Genomic DNA, 17,175 nt, shown 5'->3' with positions numbered 1-17,175 from the left:
AAGTTGTTTTCATAATGTGGAACTGTGTTCTGCCTGTTAGTCAACAGCACCAATAATATTTCCATTCTTTTAGGAAACAGATTTCAAACCTTATAAAATGAAATGGAATTTTCCATGAGGATGGAATTCATTAGTGCATTACATTCTATGAAAACATCTGGTGATTTGGACCACATTGGCATGTGTTCTGGCTTAATCTTCTGCCGAATAATGAGGCTGAGCTTTAAGAATCATTGATTAGTTTTATATCTGTTGCTTTTGAATCAATAAAATTATGTTTGTGTTGATGGACTAAACAAGTTGCATTATAATTGTGACAGTTTTATAAACTTTTCTAAGATAAATATATATGTATATTTCATTTTAAAATGTTCAAGTATCACTTGTAGAAAAGTTAAATCCCTTTGATTATGTAAGTAAAGCTCTCAGGAGATGCTATATTCAATGATGTTTGAAAAGGACGTTTAAAAATATGTGTTATTTCTACCCCTTTTCTACATATCATATATATATATATATATATATTTATCAGCATGGTCTAATGTCAAAGAGAAATAGAAGTAGATTTGATTGAATTGGTATTAGTAATAGAATTAGTACTCACAAATGAAACATTAATAAATTTTCTTCATTTTGAAGTGAAATTTGGGCAGAAAGAAAATATTATTTCTGAGGTAAATTATAGAAATAGAAGTGGTGAAATAAATGTAAATTGTTTTTGGAAATAACTACCCTCAATGATTTTATGGAATGCCTCTTTATGTGGTTAGTTTAACTTGCCATAAATATATAAATGAACTGCCACATGTCTAATTTTAAATCAATAGTTTGTTACTTCATGAGAATGGTCATTCTTGTATTCTTTTTTGTCCAGGTGGTGGGATGTCATGACAAGGAACATAGGAGTTTGTTATATTTATTTATTTATTTATTTATTTATTTATTACAGACTGCATTTTGATGCATTGTACACAAATGGGGTACATCATTTCATTTCTATGGTTGTGCACGATGTAGATACATACCATTTGTGTAAACATACATGTACATAGAGTATGATGTCTGTCTCATTCCACCATTTTTCATACCCCCCTAAAAAAAAAAAAAAAAAAAAAAAGTGAATGAGTCAATAGTGGCCAGTCCTTCTGTTTAAAGAAAATGCATCACTATGTCCTTTTTCTTCTCCTATGTGAAATCAACATTACAGAAAGAAAGGGGGAAGTGACAAAACACTGTGTCTTTATTGAAATTGTTACTTGTGCAAAAATCTTTTAAAAGACATCTAATATGTAATAAATATTTGGTGACAGTATAAATTAAAAAAAGAGTTTGTTGTGTTTGGAATTGACTTAAATGGAGGAAATAAATCAGTCCAATGCAGTATTGCCAATCAATTCCTAATTCTCAGCAAGCTAGAAGCTTGGCTGATCTTAATTCACTATAGCTTAACTGGATAACCGCAAAATAGTATATAGTACATAAAAACAACTCATAATTGTTATTAATATCGAATGTTACCTTTACACATACTCTAATATATATGACTATCAGATATCTAGACTTTTTTTAAATTATCTTGGACCCTCCATAAGTTTCTTGAAAATGACATCTTTAATATTATATAACCCAAAGTGAAAAAGGTTGATATAATTTTTATTTTCTATCACCAAGTCTTCTCTTTTTTGACACTAGACTATGTTGATAAGATAGTGTATTATTTGGAAAAAGTTCTCAGCCTGAAATAGCAACTGTGGGTTTGATGGTCTCCTGTTCATGTGCAACTTTGCACTAAGGGAGCTGGGGTGGGGGGCATCTGAGTCTCTTGGAACCTGTTTCCATATAAAATAGGGATGATAATGTTAGTCTTTTACAACCCTGAGGGTTGCTTTAAGAATCAATGAATTAATGAAATTATTGTGAAAAATGGTAAAGCACCATTCATCTGAGTGTAAGTTGCTTTGATTGTCAGTGAGTAACTTTTCTTATTTTGATAATTGTGTTTAAGTAGTCAAATCTATTTGCACTTTCCTTTTCTCTCCTTCCTGGACTGGTTGGCACTTCAAAGAATAATATTCTGATCATTTGCAGAAATGCTCCCAATCAAACTCCCTTAGTCAACATGCCTTCCCCATGTCTATATTTTCTGATAATTTGTAAACTATAATTCTTATTAGGAGACTCCTGGCATGTATTTTTAAGTAAAATGCATTCCATTGCTACATGCATTGATTCATTTGAGATAAAATTTCATGGGTTGTGGAAATCATTGAATGGGAACTACTGGGTCAGCCCTGGAAGGGATTTTATGAATGGGTAATGAAATTCCCTCCCTCTAATAAAAGCATTGCACATCACACATTTAGTTTATATTGATTGCTTTCTGACACAGAAATAAACCAATCTTTATATTATGCAGGGTTCCTGTTAGTGGTAATATCAAGAATATAAATCTTCCCTTGTGACTTCCATTTCTGTGCTCTGCTCCAACCTGAGGTAACCCTATGCAAGTTTTTAATTAAAGTAATGTGAGCCACTGAGTGTGTCACCCCTTTTATGCATGATCAAGTTACTGTAGCATAAATATATTCCAGCTCTCTTGTAAACTTGAATTTTATAGATGGGTAATAAAATCCTTCTTTCCAAGGTTTGCAATTTTATTTCCACCTTTAAAAAATGCTGTAGTCTGTTGGCAGTGCTTATATAAAAATGTGTAAAGTGTGAGTAATACTAGACATAGTTTTATCTAGATGAATTAGATGGTGTTTGCAAATGTGGACTTTGAAGCCTCTTTTAACTTTTTAGCCTGTTTAGAAAATGAAGTTAGTTTAGAAAGTGATACTATTTGTTTTCCCTATGTAATTTATGTTTAATAGAATTTTTAAATTTACTTAATCTGAAACTTTAGATTGAACTATAGTCTGTGGAAGAAATATTTTAGGTTTTAATCAATGATTCATTGTACATAGGCTTAAAATTTCGGTCTTTGGAAGAGGTCTTTAGGAACATTAGAATGTTAATATCATTAAATACAAGCCCCACTTAATGAGTGTTCCACGTGTAAGCACAGAGTGATAACATTGGGTAGGGTCTCAGAGTTCAGTGTTTGAAAGTAGATCAACCCCTAACACTATGGCTTTATGACTGTGAGCAAGGTACTTAGTCTTGCTGAGACTTGGTTTGTTCATCTGTAAAAGTGAGAATAATATTATTGCCTCTTGAGTTTGAGAAGATAGAAATAATGCAATTGATGCAATGCTTGATGCAAAGAAAGCACTCTAAAATGTTAAATAATCATTAATTATTCATTCATCAGATTACTAAAAATCTTCTCTCTCATTTAGTTTGAAATAGAAGGGCTCAAAATGTTTAAAAGATGGTCTGGCAACTTGGACACAGTATAGTCAACAAAGCTTTGTCTATGCTCTTATACTAATTAAAGTTTCTCTAGTAGTGCTTTGTAGGTAACTTTATTTGCTAGGTCTACCAATATTTCAAATTAGCTTAAGAACTCCTTGCATTTTTAAAACATTCTTCCCTTGTTTAATACTACATTTTTCATAATGTTAACTTGTTTTTCTGACTGTTTTTCACACATTACGTGGTGTGCTAGACTTCTAGATAGCAAGAGGCTTACTTTTGTTCAGAATTTGCTAAAATAGTTTTCCCACTCTCCTTCACTTCTTTTGTCCTCCCTCCCTCCTTCCCTCCGTTTTCCCTCCCTCCGTCCCTCCCTCCCTTTCTTCCTCTCCCCATTTCCTCCCCTTTCTTCCTTCCTTCCTTCTGTGTCCTTAGAATGCATTGTTGAAAATTACCAAATAAAGCTTAATAGCATTAGTACCTTTAAATCTTTTCTTCACAGTGTTTTTAAAAATATTAGCTGTAGATAGATGAATGGTGACAGATACAGAGATATATGGCATGTTTCGTTATCAATAGCAGGCACCTGTTAAGGAACCGAATTTTAAAAACAAATTTCTTCAAAATGGATATTTATTTCTGATAAAGGATGTCACTCCTATAAGTTTAAATGGCACCTGGTTAAATTTATCCATTTTAAAATAAGAATGGTGAATAATATAGAGAAGATAAGAGCACTTGACTTGGAGACAGAACACTCCCATTTTGCGCACAGATTTGCCCTTTAAATTTGGTTGAATGTGTTCTTTATTCATTCTTCACCTTCACATAGGGAAAGAAACAGAGTATAAAAAGTAAAAAAAAAAAAGTGCCCTAAAACAAAGCAAAACAAAACAAAAATAAACACAAAGAATAAGACTGGCTAAAATGTAATGAAAATTACCTTTTCAAAAAATGGTGACGAGTCAAAATTTTTGTTTCTAGCAGCTTACACTGTAAGGCAAACCTGGGGAAATTCTATGTTTTGAGTATCCTTGAAACTAAGAGTGGGCCAGTCACAGATGATGAATGCCTTTTCTTGAAATTAGGATTAGAAATCTCCCATGGGTCCTAATAAGAAGACTTGGAAGTTTAATGGTGACATCCATCAAAACACTTTAAAAACACGGTGATATATTTCCTGAGAGGGACAACTTCTTTAGCCTGAGCTCCCCCAATACAGAGATGTTGAGCTTCATGTCAGGTTTCCTTCAGTTTCCATCAGATGATGCTGAGTTGAAACCCACTGAGTTCAGTACTTTGTTAAAAGTGAACTGATCACACCAAGTTAGGAAACCATTAAGAAATTCAATATCTCATCCCTAACTTTTGGACTTTATTGTCTTTCCAGTTCTTATGTATTTACTGTTACCCACATACAGAATAAAAAAGGGTCTCTTGTAAGAGCTTTTACTTTTTACATATTTTTTTTTGCTTCCAAATAGTCATTGCAAGCCATAACTTTCTTTTGTGGCATAGTCTCATTCATGCAAATACATGTTTAAGATTTACTCCTGCATAGCTCTCAACAGTCAATGAAGGGTGGGATAAAATGTTTTTCTGAATGGAAAGCCATACCTGCATACATTTTTTGAAACAATATTGCTCCTTTAAATCTACTGCTATGTTATTCATAGTCATTTCAATTTTATAAAAACCAGTATGTTTTTAAAAATCTATTATTGCTTGTTTATCTTTTCATTTTGTGTAACTACAATAAAAATTTTATCAGTTTGTTTTTAACTTTTCTTGCTGTGAGGACTAACCATATGTTAATATTCAACTTAATTCATAAACTTCTCAATTAAAATTATTTTCTTTGTCTTATTCTAAATATTTCTTTATAAGATAACCTAATGCATGTAAGCACATCAGCATTGAGAGATTGAATGGCAAGCGTATTTTCCACATTGTTTGGCTTTATTTGTGTTCAGGTAAATAGTTGGGTTGTACTTGATTTTCATGAATTCCTACCATTAATATTGTCTCATAATAGAAAAATTTAAAAGTAAAGAAGGTGGTTACGGTTTTTTCCAACTGGTCCAACTTGTACTAATACCTGGTTTTCTTGACTATTAAGTCAGTTATGTTCGCCCTATAGCACAAAGTCTCTTTCTAGTTAAAGAAATTTCTAATTTTCTAGTTAAACAAATTTCATCCTTTTCAAACTTTCTGGAATTATTTCTTCTAAAATCGTATTCTAGGATTATTTATCAAATAACTGGTCTTCAAAGAGCTTAGTGGATTGAATAAAAAGCTATCTGAATGAGCTGAGGAAGGTTTCTCACAGGATGTAATATTTGAGCTTGAAGTATAAATTTTCCAAGTGAAGGAAGAGTGAAATGTCTCTAGAGTTGCAAAGACTATGGTACAGGAGTTTGGAGTTGGAAATGGAGATGAAAATTCCATCTGCTGGAAAGTTGAACTTCCAGTATCAGAAAGTATGCTTCATACTACTTGAAGCAACAGTAACGAAGACATCCACAGATAGTGGATCAGACAAGGTAGAAATTTACTTCTATTTCACATCAATGTTTGAAAGGAGGTATCTAGAGCAGATAGGTGACTTGGCTTCATAAAGACTGCTGAAATCCAAGAGTCCTTCTATCTTATTGTCCACCCTATTTATAGATGGCCTGTAGTTTCTGGAATTATCTGTGTATTATGGAGATTACAGAATATAAGTAGTACTTTTCAACTCTTTGGTGTCAGAAAAACTCCATTTTTAGTCAGATTCTGCATCATTGCGACAAGAACAACTTAGAGGAGGAAAGATTTATTTGGGACTTAAAATTTTTGAGGTCTGTGTTCATAAATAGCTAACTCCATTGCTCTGGACCAAGGAGAGCAGTACATCACAGTCAAAGGGTGCTGCTCACCTCATGGTAGGGTGAGGAATCAGAGATAGATGGGGAGAGGAAGGTGCCACAGGGAAGAGGTACCTTTCCAGGGCATGCCCCCATGACCCACCTCCTCTAGTCATGCCCCACCTGCTTACAGTTACCACTCAGTCCATTCAAACAAGGGTGAACCAATTAGGTTGCAGCTCTCATAATCTAGTCATTTTTATCTCCAAACATTCAGGAATTAGCACAGAATCTTTTGGGCAACACCTTATATCCAAACCATAGTAATTTCCTAGGAGTGTCAGAGTATTTCTGCTATAGAGTGGGGCCTTGAAATATATGCTGAATAAAGGTTGGGGGAACCCTTGAAGACTTTTACGTAGATGAAGAGCTGTAATTTCATTGACCTCCAGGAGTTGGAAGATTTAGATAGTCTTGTAAGAATAATTGTGATTGAAAAAACAAAGTCTCCAGAATTTAGTCATCAGGTCATAGTCACTATATAGACTTAAATACAAGGAACTAAATGTTATAGCCCAAAGACATCTTTAAAAAGAAGGTGATTCTCATTTTAAAATCAAACATGTATTTATGTTGAGGTGATTTGGGTATTGTGCATTAGATGGTCTCTGTTATTGCAACCTAATAGAACAGTTAGATTATAATGGAGACAATGCCATCTTGCCAAACTAAACTAAAATGAAATAAAAATAAAATTAGCAAATAAAGGGACCTTACTAATTTGAGCTACTTTGACCTGGATTACTTTGAAACCAAGTGATTTAAAACCTAAGGAGAGATTGACATATTTCAATTAATACTGTCAAGTATATACAGTTCATACTCTCAGGAGAAAACAAACATTGTCACTCAGGAGATTTGGGTTTTTCCAACAGTAAGAAAAAAAGTGACGAACTTATTGTTACCTTCAAATTTATTATTTTTATTTTTGTTTTGAGTAGAATGATTGCATACTTGGGATTTATGTCAGCCTATAACCAAGGAGGGGCTTTGAAATATAAGAAGTTATTTTTGAACATATAAAAGGCAGACATGGAATATGATTATTTATGTATCTTCAAAGGATTTTATTTTATAGCTAGTTTAAGCATTTGGCTATTTATATTCATAGGGGTTGATAAAATAATATTCTAAAACCTATCCCAGTTTGTTAAAAATTCTGTTTGAAATCAAATTTTGTACTGATTTTGTCAGTTATTTTTGTTGGAAATCGTGGATGCCAGACATTTCTTTAAAATATTAATGTGAATATGTAAGATAGTAATGTGAAGAAGAAAGTACCTACATTTTAAGTGAATTTCACATTTTGAAATCCTGTCAGGAGCTCTCTGATGGTGTGTGTTAGTCAGCTTTCCATTACTGTGATGAAATACACAAGCTAAATCAACTTAAAAGGGGAAAGAATTATTTTGGTTCATGTTTTCACAAGTTTCAATCTATGGTTACTAAGCTCCATCATTTCTGGGTCTGTCAAGAGGTAGCCCATAATGTCAGGAGGCATGAAAAAACTGCTTACCTCATGGTGCTCAGGAAGCAAAGAAAGCAAGAGAGGAATTGGAGACAAAATATATCCTTCAAAGGCATGCCCTAGTCACCTTCTTCCAACTAGGTCCAACTTCCTAAAGTTTCTACCTCCTTCCAGTAGTCTATTAAAGTTCTGACTCCATCAGTAGATGAGTCCATTGGTGGGGTAAGAACCTTCATGAGCCAATCACCTTCTACCTCTGAACACTGCTGCACTAGGAACCAAGCCTTTAACACATGATCTTTGGGGCAACATTCTGTAACTAGAATGTAATAGTCAGATTAATTGAGTTCCTCTTGGCAGATAAGGATGTTTAAACCCAGACATATTTAAGGAACTGTTGTCTTTACAATTCCAACACAGGAGTTGAATTCAAATCTCTGAGTACCAAATCCAAAATCTCTCATTCTCACTTTGTTACAAATTTGTGGAAATCTGAGTGATGTAAGAAATATTTATTTTTAGTGATGCTTTATATACATGTCCATATTATTTATCATACAAGAGATGTTCATAAAATTGTTTAAAATAAAATCCTTCATTCACTTAATGTTTTCTTTTATACTTCACTAATAAAACTTATTGAATACCCTTTGAAAGCTCTGTTGTGTTCAGAGATAACAGTTGAGAGCAAACCGGGCATGAATCTAGCCTTCTTTGAGAGACTGGCCCTTTGGGGATCATTTGAGTTATGACCTTAGGAGCATAGAACACCTAAAGAACAAATCAAAGTGAATGATTTTCTTTTTTCTTATTATTTACCAAATGTAAATCAAATGTATCTTTAAAAAGTAGATCTGTAATAATTCCAAGGAAAGTGTATTTCCATAGAAAAGCACATACTATGTTTGCTTTAGCCTTCTAAATATCAATCTTCAAATTAAAAAAAAAAAAAAATGTTTTTTACTTACAGCCCAGGTCCACCACCAGCCCCTGAGCATGTGGCACACACAAAATGAGAACATTTACCTACTCAGATGGGCCACATGAAATAACCCTAAATGTGAAAGAACCAAATATACCCCTCGGATTAAGTTTTTTGAAAGTGCACTAATGTTTTGTTTGTTAATATGATTATATTCTGTCTTGTTTTCTTATACTTACAAATCTTCAAGTTGCAATAACCTACTTTCATTAAATATATTGTTATATAATTACTGACCAAATGTCTTATTATTACAGTCATTACTCATTGTTTTTATGTGTGCATTTCCAAAAATCATGGCCCTTTGAAAGATTTAGGTACCAATTTTTATTTTTTAATTTTTTAATTTTTTACAGACTGTATTTTGATTCATTGTACACAAATGGGGTACATCATTTCATTTCTAAGGTTATGCACAATGTAGATTCATATAATTCATGTAATCATATACATACATAGGGTATTGAAGTCTGTCTCATTCCACCATTTTTCATACCCCACTCCCTCTCATTTCCTTCTATGTAATCTAAAGTGCCTCCATTCTTCTCTCACCCCCTGCCTCCCCCACCTTCATTGTATATCATTATCCACTTATCAGAGAAAACATTTGACCTTTGATCTTTTGGGACTGGCTTATTTAACTTAGCATGATATTCTCCAATTCAGTTCATTTATCTGCAAATGCCATAATATTATTCTTCTTAATGGCTGAATAATATTCCATTGTGTATATATACCACAGTTTCTTTATCCACACCTTTTGACCCAGTTATCCCACTCCTTGGCTTATACAAAGGAATTAAAATTAACACAGCCACATCAATGTTTACAGCAGTGCAATTCACAATAGCTAAATAGTGGGACTAACCTAGATGCCAATATTTTATTTTATAAAAAATTGTGTAGAATTTGTATTTTCATTGAAAATGGCAACCTCTTAAATTTCATCTCTACCAGGAGTGTAGCATTTGTAAGAAAAAAAAAAACAAAACAATTTAGTGTTTGATTTTACTTTTACTACAAGAAAATTAGAGAATTTCATATATCTATATGGCCCATCTTTCCCAATATAGTTAATAGAACTATTATTGTGTATCTTATACCTTAGTAGATTTTGTTTCTTAAAAATTAGATTAAAAGTTGCTTTTCTAATTAGAGTATCATAATTTCTTTGACAAGAAAATGCACCAACTTGTGTATTTGAATGAAGATAAAACTTTATAAGTGGCATTCTCTGTTGTCAACAAACAGAGAAAAATGAGGAAGAACATAATAAGTTGAATAGGAAAAATTAGGCACATATCCATATTAGTTTCCAGGTCAGAAGCAAACTCAGAAGAAAACTAAGTTTGATTTCAATTTGAGATTGAAATTCTTGTAGAAAGGATTTAAATAAGAGTAATTGAAATTCATCTTCAATTTCTCCTTGAAATTTTATAATATATGTGGTTTAAAATATTGTTGATGTATCCAGTTTAAATCTATTGGTACATCTCTCCTGAGGTTATAGTCCTCAAAGAAGATGGGAAGAAATAGCTTTTCTTCCAAAACTATTCTCATTTTCCTAATTGGAATTGTGACTAGAATAAAATTCAATTAGTGCTCATTAATAACAAGACCAACAAAAAATCCATTGTAGACAAATAATCTTATGTCCTAAAATACACATTCCAGGAAATGAAAATAAGAGAAATGTGAAAAAAATATAAATTATTTATATATACATAAACATATATATTATATATATATATAATTATTTTTAGAGTTTCAATCCTTTTAGAGTTCATTAGATCTTCCATTTTTCCATGGAAAGAATAATCTTTGATAATTTATTGCACAATACTGGTATGAGAATCTCTTCAGAAATCTTTCTTTTTGTGATCCAGTCTACAAAATCTTAAGAAAATTTCTTATGAAAGCGTGGAACAGTAAGATAGATAAGATTCTATGGTATTGAGACTGGTTCATGTCTTATGTGTTTGCCATTTAAACCTGCTTTAAAATTGTGAAGTTTTATAAGTCAAACTGTGTGTGATATAGAGTACCACAGATGAGAGAACATTTTAACATGGTCATCAATGTGAGATGATAGTTTTGTGAACACAGCTTCTCTGTCATTTGAGAATCATGTGCCATAGAAACCAGATCATTAAAAACTACAGGGGCCTAATACATTAATTATCATACAGAAATATCTGAAGATTGAGAGTTTATGCATAATTAACCATTTCAATGACTTAGAATGAAAGTAATTTATAGAACAAAATATAAATATATATGTACATATATATGTATATATGAAATCTGACATTGAGTGAACATACACTTTGTATCAGGCATTGTTTAAAATAGCTTACATAATTATCATTTAGCCTTACAAATTCTTCATGAATTGAGAACTATTTCCATTGCTATATTATAGGTTTGTAAACAGAATACATTAGGTGAGATCTAAAGTCTCATAAGTGGTGGTTGTTTGAATAACTAGTTGGTTTATGCACTTAACACATGATTAAACTACTAAGAAAACTATGATTATCACAAATTTTAATGATAGGTCTTAGGTAAAATAAATGTGTAGTTGAGACAAACCTTTGGGCTCTTAGGTGTGCTGCAATAAGATAGCATGGCAAGTCCAGGACTCATACACAGGTGTTCCTCTGGGCCTGTATCTTCAGTGGTTTCTCTCTTGGCCTCTGCCTGCTGGAGAGAGGTGCAGTCATTTTGAATTTCCTCACAGGTGTTATAGTCCAAGCCCGAAGATAAGCCAGTTTGGCCAGGACCCTAAAATTCTTGTTTTGCTCTGTCCAGGCAGAGGAGGATAAAACTCATTCCTAACACCTCTTATCTGTGAAACCTCTTTTATCAGGGACTTAGTGACATTCATGAAGGGTGGGGTCTCCATCCCTAATCAGTTGTAAAAGTTCCCACCTCTTTAAACTTTCCCACTGGTCATTCAGTTTCAACATCTGGATTTTGGAAAGAAACATTCAAATCATAGTAACTCCTACATTAAATTTTCTAAATAGGAGGTATTATGTTCCTAGAATTCATATTTCACATATCCAATATACACATGTGACTAGTAACCATAATATTGATTTATAGCATTAATTTATAGCAATGATTAACTTCATTTGAGGTATTAGCAGTAGAACTTTGGGGTACTCTGCCACTAAGCTACATTCCTAGTCCTTTTTTTATTTTTTATTTGGAGATGGGGTGTCACCAAGTTAAGTTTTCCAGGCTGGCAAACTTGGGATCCTTCTCAAGTTTCCGTACCAGCCTCCGGAGTAGTTGGTATTACAGTTGTGTACATAGCACCTGGGCAATAAGGGATGTTTTACATGTTTAAAAACATGACTGAGGACTGGGGTTGTAGCTCAGTGGTACAACATGTGATATCACATGTGAGGCACTGGGTTTGATCCTCAGCACCACATAGAAATAAATAAAATGAAGGTACTAAAAAATGTTTTTTTAAAAAATGATGGCTGAGAAAAGTATTCCAGTTAGTTTTTGGTGGTTTGTTGGAACACAGTGTTAATGATTTTATTAACAGAGAAATGCCTACTAAGAAGACACAAATATCATTTTAAATGACTGAGAATAGGAAATGCTTATAAATTGGATCTATATCAAGGCCATATGTATTTGTTTTTAAAAATCAAGTACAAATACTAATAAATGTGTTACAAGTAGTGGTTACTAAAAAGCAGATGATAATCTATAATTGAACTTATCTCTGTAATTAAGATAAAATAAATCTTTTAGTAAAAATAACATAAGCAATACAATAATTAGAATGTATATCTGACTATAAAAGTGTAACAAGTGTTTTTACAAAGACCTATTAGAAGGTATAGAATGAAATAATGTGAAGAAAATGGGCTATTTCCTTAAATATCAGTAAACAAAGATAACAAGGGCAGAAAAAGAAAGAAACAGAAGCCTATAGATTTGTAGATGTCCTTATGAATGTTGAATTTCGAGCTCATCTTGTGTGACAGGTCTTTAACTTTTTCCCCCAATTCTGTTTTCTATGTCTCTTAGCAAGCACATTTCTGACTTGTACATTGGACTTGAATCCCATATTGGAATAATATCTCAATTGTATTTGAGTCAATAGATTATAGTAGTAAAATTTAAATTTTTTAGAGGAAAACACTCATTCTACCACCAATTAGCTTTTTAGGTCATGGCTTACATTTGTAAGAAACCTAATCTACAGTGTGATGTTCTCTCTCCCGTGCTCTGCCACCAACAGTATCTTCATAGCGATGGACCCTGTAATCAAGCTCTTTAGATGTAGAGTAGTATTTAATGGTGTTCTATAGCAAACACATACTTCACATTAAAAGGCATTTGGGAAAAGTTCTTATCAAGATTGGTTGAAATTATTGTAATTAAAATTAAGGACTTTCTTGACTAAAAACATCATATATTTAAAGAAAAAGATTTTTGATAGGTAATTATGTTGCTTCTTGTTAAAAGATCATTGCCCTTCATTTCATAAATACTGCAATTTCTAAAGACCTTTTATGGTCTTTTAAGAACATTGCCTTAAAGTCATTAGTAAAAGTAAGAAATTTTAGGAGCTATTATGCTTTCAATAGAATGAAAAGATTTTTCTTTCAAGTAATTTTCCAGCCTTGCCGAACTCCCAAACCTTTTAAAGAAAATACAGGTGAGCACACACATGCGCGCGCGCACACACACACAGACACAGAGTTGGAGGAAGAGAGACAGAGAAAAAGAGATGTGAATAAAGAAAGAAAATGAATAAATGTCCAAGATCTTAATGTAGGAAAGCAAAGGAGGTGGAGTTGAGGTAAGCATTCTTAACCTCTTAGTTGTCAGTTTACAAAAACCTGGGCTTGTGGTCAGGCACGATAGATTATTACTTTGCCTCTACAAGCTGAACCAGGTTAAAAGCCTTGGAACTTCTTGAAGAGGAGTTAAATAGACTTGAGTAAGAAAGATGCATGTGACAGAACTGCACCCATATTAAGAGAAAATAAGACAGTGGTGACATCCTGGACAAACGTGTGTTGGGAACTGCCATACTCAAAATACTCCTCAAATAATTTGAAAAAAAATTTAACCAGGAAAAAATGCTATGAAATTTAGTTTAGAAGTATGGTAAACATTTGTGTGTTAACTATTTCTCTGACACTCTTGGGTTTTGTGTCATGTAGCTTTGGATGCTACTCATGGACTACTTTCATTACATTGGCACATATGCTCTTTTCTGAGAAGTGTCGAATAAAATAACATTCATGTTGCAAATTAGAGAATGATTACTTGGAGAACTGTAGCAAGGATATCAGTTATGTAATGCTAAAAACTTTTGGATGTGCACAGTTTAGTCATTTTGACTCAGCTGTAGAATTTTAATTTGGAAAAATTATTCCTAGATGTCACTCTACCTCTTCAAGCCTCTCACAAAAAATCTATGTTTGTGCTACAATCCATGGGATGATACACCCCAAAAAAGTCAGTTTCCCATGCATTAACAAAAAGAACAAGAATAGAATTTAAAAATACAAAAAAATAAGTTTTTTAATATATAAATAAAAACAAATATAAATTTTCTTATAATATTTTCTTATAAAGTTAAATATAAGTTTTCTTATAATATTACATAAACTTATAGTCAAATTAGCTCTTAAATTCTCATTTGAAACTCTCTTCAATGATATATTCTGCAAAAGCATGAATATGAAATAAACTGAGATTTTATATATTTCGTTTGACATTTTATATATTCACATATAACATGATAGCAAGGGAGACCACACATTAAATCTTCACTATGACCTTTAAAGCAATATATCATAATTGGAAAGACATAATTAGGGCAAGAAATAGAATTCCTCTGTTAAATGTCTCTATGGAGTACTTAAATGACTTTAAAATATTACATAGAATCTGCAGATGTAGTGTATTCTTGACAAATATTGTATTTCAATAATTACATAGTCATTATGGCCCAAATAATTTTTCAACTTTTTCATAAAACATCCTTAACCTTTCTTAAACATCCATTTTAAGCAAATAGAATATTGTTTCCCATTACTGTGTTGGTCTATTAAAGCACCAGAAGTAACTTACTGATACAGACCATTGTTTGAAGTGATCATCTTCAGTTTTCTTTTTTAAATTCTTTACTAAGTGGATTTATTTTACCAATTTGCATTTGATATATTTGAGGGCAAACCCCATATTTTTATATATCTTTGTATTTATTATGATCAGTCAAATTTTTCTTGTTTTGCAAAGTTAGACTTTTTCCTATATTCTGTACCTCTTTAGGCACAGGATTAATAGGAGCTAATATGTACTAAGTTGCCAACTTCCCAAGCACTCATCTGGCAAATGTGTAGTAACTCACTTAATTCTCATCCTAATCCTTTGAGATTATACCTATATTATGAATGAGGAAAGAAACCAAGAAGGATTATTAATTTGTCCAAAATCACACAGCTATTAAGTAGCCATGCTGTCTTTCAACCACATAGCCTGGTCCCAGAGTCCCGTGGTTTTAATTGCCTTTGACTCTCTAAATCTATCTTCCTAAATATATGACTTCCCAAATGTGAACCTTCCTGAAAGACCAGAACAAAAAGAAATGAAAGAGGAAAAGTTTGAAGGGGATGAAATTGGGAGAATACTGGCAGTCTCTTCGAATAACCTGCCAGAAACCAGCATGAAAACCGAACAGGCATAGAAAAACATACTCATTTCTCCTGTGATCTGAGAAGAAGACTCACACCAGTCACCTTTAGAGAACTATTTAATGAGTAAAATTCTTAGGAATATGTTAGCAGCAGATCAAGATATTGCTATTTCTCATACTGATATTTGATGACTTTTCAGGCAACATATTAAAACAATCGTTCCGTGAAGATCATTCTAGGAGAGCATGATATTTATGTGAGTTCAGATAGATAGACTTCTGATGCCTTAATTTAACTGAAAGAAATTTAGGGAACCTAGAGAAGTGTGATAATTATGACCATGATATTGATCAGAATCTCGATCAAGAATCATACTGCTTTATTTGCAACACTTACAATTTACAACCTTTTGATATTATTGCCATTTTACACCTCAAGAAACTGAGTCTAAGGTACAAATAGAGTCAAAGAACAGATCAGTGACTGAAGTTCAATCTGCATCTGGACATTATAATCTGTACTCTTCATCATTGCACTACAGTATTTTTTTTCTTAAACAGGTGTTTTAAGTGAAAATAGCTATGTGACAATTAACTTTTATACTCACTGATTCAGTTATGTAATCAATAATTCTAGTTAAAGACAGACCTACCCTTATCTAAAAGGTAAATTTTTAAATTTTATAACAGAAACAGAGATACAGATTGAGATTTTTGTCCCTTTCGCCTGGCTCTTTAGAAAAGTAGTAGGTAATAGGTAAAACAGAAGTAGCCTTCAAATGCAGATGTGGATTTCTTCCTATTTGCTATTATTTTTGCTAATTTTAGTATTAGTCTGCTCCAGCTGCTACACAGAGTACTACAGCCTTAAACAACAGAAATTTAATCTCACTATTCTGGGAACTAGAAGTCCATGATCAAAGACTTTGTTTTGTGGTAAGGGCTCTCCTACTGGTTTGTAGACAGAGTGTTCTCCTAATATCCCCACATACCCTTCCTCAACCTGGGAATATGCGAAGAAAAAGGGCAAGCTTTCTGGTGTCTCTTCTTATAAGAACACCAGTACAATTGGATGAGTCCCACCCTTCTGATTACATTTAACCTTAATAACCTTCAGGAATGCTCCTTTCCTAATTATAGCTACATGGTGGTATGGGACAGTGGGTAAGGCTTAATCATACAAATTAGGTGGTGGGAGGTGACAACATTAAGTCCACAGTAATATGGAAGTCTCAACTCTTCCCTAGGTTTATTGGAAGATCTCTAAAATCCTTAATCCTCCTATCATGGAACCACAATGTATTTAATATTCTGAATGCATTCACATATCCAGATAGAGTTCTCAATAGCTTTTGAGCTTCCACTTTCAAGCTCTTTCTTGGGGATAGGTCTTCTCTTTGAGATTCACAGGATTTCTTCAGGCAGAGAAAAAAGTACTACTCCTTGCCACAGAAACATTCACATTCAACTCTGCCTCCTGCTGCACCCTGTCATGGATCAATGATCCTCTCAGAAATCAACTAGACACATTCCTTAGAAAGATAATGCAGAACTCCCCTCCAGAAACATAATAATATTTTGAAAATACATATTTTGAAAAACAAACTCTTCAAGGAAAAGGACCAAACCATTCACTTCTGCTTCTCAGAAAGTTCCATCACAATAGGAATTGAGATTTGGCAATACAGATTCTCTTCTAAAATATGATTGGTGGGTGCATTAGTGAAAGTAAACCATCATACTGAAGTTTTTGAGGTGATATAATTCAGTAACACACAAGTCA

At 32.8% G+C, this 17,175-nt stretch overlaps 1 protein-coding gene across 7 annotated transcripts in view; it reads left to right on the top strand.

Annotated features, from left to right (window-relative positions):
- LOC306638119 (uncharacterized protein) overlaps positions 1-17,175 on the top strand; it is a 734,580-nt gene that overhangs the window by 251,651 nt on the left and 465,754 nt on the right. For 2 of the 7 annotated variants that reach the window (XR_013757360.1, XR_013757361.1), the window contains exon 2: positions 2,417-2,493. The exons of the other annotated variants lie outside the window; for them this stretch is intronic. The gene's annotated coding sequence lies outside the window, so the exon portion shown is untranslated. The remainder of the gene's footprint in view (positions 1-2,416; positions 2,494-17,175) is intronic. 7 annotated transcript variants of the gene reach the window in all.

This window comes from Sciurus vulgaris (genome assembly GCF_902686455.1).
Source record: "Sciurus vulgaris genome assembly, chromosome: 10".
In the NCBI taxonomy this organism is placed as follows: Eukaryota; Metazoa; Chordata; class Mammalia; order Rodentia; family Sciuridae; genus Sciurus; species Sciurus vulgaris.
This window is presented reverse-complemented; position numbering and strand designations above follow the sequence as displayed.